Raw genomic sequence first — 3,960 nt, 5'->3', positions numbered from 1 at the left:
CCTGTTCGGTTTCTCACGTCTGATGGATCAACCCGATAGAAAACCGTAATCACAATCTGTGCATACTCTCTCTTGCACTTGAGGATCTTTACAAGTTCATCGAGACACCATCTGGAAGATGCATACCCTTCTGAGAAGACGATAACTGAAATGGCTGATACTTCAATTGCTTTCGCAAGTGACTCCGAAATTTCATCTCCTCTGTTAAGTTGGTCATCAATGAAAGTTTGGATATTTTGTCGACACAGAGCAGAATAGAGATGGCTAGTTAAGTTGTCGCGGGTGTCCTCTCCTCTGAAACTAACAAAAACATCATACTTCTTGTTGTTTCGAGAAGAAGAAGCCATAACCAACAGAAACAGTTGAATTGATTAGAAAGAGAATTGAACCAAATGTGCGTGACTCTGTAGAATAAATCGATAATTCATGGAAGTTTCAAGTCTTATCGAAATGCCCACCAAATTTGTCGACTTGGCAGATTTTTTCAGTTGAAATTATAGACACGCGTTATGAGTTAAGACTATTGGCACTCTACCGTTAATTTCATAAAACTCCTATTCTATGTTATGAGTTAGACACGGCGTTATGAGTGATAATTTTTCAATTTCATCTCATTGTCCAACCACCGTGCAGTCCACGATGATTGATTAATTCCACTACTTTGTAGACTTTTAGCTGAAAATTCCACATGAACACCATACTTTTCAACACACGGCTTCTGTACTTTCATACTCATAACTATCAGCAATGAGGGGCTGATATTTTAGTTTTTATCTCTCAATTTATCTTATCGGTCCTCATCTCTCAACTAATTGTATTTAGTTTCAAAATAATTCTTTTTTTTTGTTTTAATAGCTCTTTTTCATGTTCCTTACGGTTGATTGTTAAACATATGAAGACTAACTTTAAAAAAAATAATTATTATTTTTTTTTTAACTTATGTCGGATTTTTAGACATTTACATTTAAATTAAAAAAGTAAATTTTTGTGATCTTTGCCAAAATGAGAAAATGTTTGAATGCAAAATAAATACTATATTCTAAGAATATTTCTACTCAATAAAGTTATTTCCTAAACTACGAAGCCTAATCCCTTTTACTCATTTTGACTTATAAGCGCATAAATGTCAAATAATAGCGTTTGATTTTTTTTTATTATAGAAACAAATAAGATGCCACTTAATTTTTAGATATTAAAAAAAATGTTATTGAGACATTTATATTCAAACCCATTTAGATTTCAGTCAAATTCAGGCCTATTCATATTTTAGATAAAAAATAAATAAACACTACCTTAATGTCCTTTCAATTCTCTCTGATTAGTGATGAAAATTAATTTTATTTAATTTTTCTATGTTGGATTAGGCTTTAGTTGTATACCATTGTATTTTATCTTTGAAAATCTTTTAAAGTATTTTAAAATTGAGATAATCTACCCAAAAAACTGAAAAAACATCATATTTCTTCTTGTTTCGAGAAGAAGAAGCCATAATTAACAGAAACAGTTGGATTGATTTGGGAGAGATTTTGATCAGATGAAAACAATTACTAAGCCAAAATGAGCGTGACTCTGTAGAATAAATCGATGCTATGGACCCCCCTTGAAGTTCCGTGATAATTTTTCAATGTCATCTCATTGTCCAAGCACCGTGGACTACGATGACTGAAATTACTTTGTGGACTTTTAGCTGAAATTTCCACATGAAAGCCATACTTTCAACACACGGCTTTTGTGCTTTCATACTCATAAGTCATAACTATCAGCAATGAGCAGGGTGACACTGTATTTAATTTTGAAAATTATTCTTATTTATTATTTTTGTTTAAAACAAAAGCTACGTAACTTTTTTTTTTCCTTAAAGTTGTTTACTTTTTAGGAACTTATGTGTGAGTTTTACATATTTACATTTGAATACAAAAAGTGAATTTTTGTTACTTTTATCGAAATGGAAAGTAAATACTATACCCTAAAGATATTTCTATTAAATATAGTTATTTCCTAAATTATAAAGCATAATCCTTTTATTCATTTTGACATATAAGGACAAAAATGTCAAATAACCATGTTCAATTTTTTTAAAATTATAAAAACAAATAAGACGTCACTTAATTTTCAGATATTAAAAAAAAATAAACATATTATTTAGACATTTATATTCAGACTTCACCCAAATTCAGGCCTATTCAAATTTTATATAAAAAAATAAACGCTACCTTAGTACTCTTTGAGTCCCTCGAGTAGTGATGAAAAATAATTTTATTTGATTTTCGATGTTGAACTAGGCTTCAATTGTATATTATTGTATCTTATGTTTGAAAATCTTTTAAAATATTTTAAAAATCAATGTTATCTACCAAACAAACATTTTATTTCAACTACTTATGACTTATATGACCCATAAATTAAATAATGGATGGTGCGTTCAGTTAATTTATCAATAAAATGGACTCTAGAAACTGATGTAGTTCAAAAAGGCATATTTTGTTATCGTACTAGAAGCAAAGTAAAAATATGAAATAAAATATTGGAAATATATTCATGGGGAGTAATAATCATAATAATAATAAGAATAGTACACTGTAAGAATTGACAGTGCTGCGAGTCACAATGTTGCTTTCCTCAAGACGTTAGTTTCTCCCTCATGCATTTGAGTGATATATATGAGTTAAGCAAATATGTCTCCATGATTTAATGAAGTGCTTGTTTTATTTGCCTATATTATGCACTAATAAAAGCAAACCTAAATACCCTTGTGTGTTGCAAGCCTACAAAAAATCAATATATTGTTCCTGCAAAAAATAATATTTTAGAGATTTGATGCCTAAAATATAGATGTATTATGCATAAATTCGTTTTAGGAAAGAGGGGTTAAATAAAAAAAGAAAAAAAGAGTGGTGCAAGAAGATTATATGGATCACAAAATGGCATAACTTCTATTTATAGAAAATGTTGTGACTTCTATTTATAGATAATCATGTGCCCCTTCATTTGGGTTGTTACCTTTTATGACACCCTCTATCCATGGTTATTGGATTAAAATTTGAATTAAATCATCACTGGTCCAAGAAAAACCACCATCATTTCAAATAAAAATATGGCATCGTGGATAGATACATCTTTTCAAAAAAAAAAGGATACATTTTTCTTGCATATGATAATATTTAGTTAGATGTATTTTACAATAAGACACCTTTTAAGGCACGCCATTTATTTTGAGAATATTCCAGCATAAATTATATCCCTCTCTCTTATAATAGTATTTTTCAAATGATACACACCCACCATGAGTTAAAAAATAATAGAATAATAACATTGCTTGCGTCAATGATACTATTGGGTCTGTTTGGTATAACTTTTAAATAGAGCATATTTAAATAGACCTTTTGTCAATAGAACTTTTATAAATAGAGTTACTAAAAAGAAATTTAATTGTTTGGTTGTCAATGAAAACTTTTATTACAAATTATAAAATTAATTTAATAGACAAATTTTTTAAAGTTATGTTATAAAAAATAAAATAAGATTGTTAAATAAATAAAGAATATTTTAGACATTTTAGCATTTTAAATAAGTTTTTCAACTTATACTCACAAAAGCCTAAAATTTGAGTTTTTATTAGTAGATGCGAAATATCTTATTTAGTCTTTAAAAGTGCTACTAAAAAAATAACTAAATAAAAATAAAAAATTTGAAAAGAACTTATGAGATTAAGGCCCCGTTTGGTATTGAGGTTGAAATTCAATAAACTGCTTATTTCATAATTTTTGACAAAAATAGTGTTTGTAAATTTTGTAAAAGTAACTTATTTCATAATTTTCTCCATTTTATCAGCAACTTTTAAAAGCAGATAGGTGGTTGCTTTTCATAAGCAGCTTATTCAATAAGCTACATAACTTTTTGAAAATTCCTATTACAACACGGCGTAAGTCGGGCTAATTTGAGTTCCTTGTAGCCAAGTAT

At 28.6% G+C, this 3,960-nt stretch overlaps 1 pseudogene; it reads left to right on the top strand.

Moving 5' to 3' along the window:
• The window catches only part of LOC112100228, a 36,106-nt pseudogene that overhangs the window by 7,470 nt on the left and 24,676 nt on the right, over positions 1-3,960 (top strand).

Source organism: Citrus clementina, unplaced genomic scaffold, assembly GCF_000493195.1.
Source record: "Citrus clementina cultivar Clemenules unplaced genomic scaffold, Citrus_clementina_v1.0 scaffold_3, whole genome shotgun sequence".
Classification (NCBI taxonomy): Eukaryota; Viridiplantae; Streptophyta; class Magnoliopsida; order Sapindales; family Rutaceae; genus Citrus; species Citrus x clementina.
This window is presented reverse-complemented; position numbering and strand designations above follow the sequence as displayed.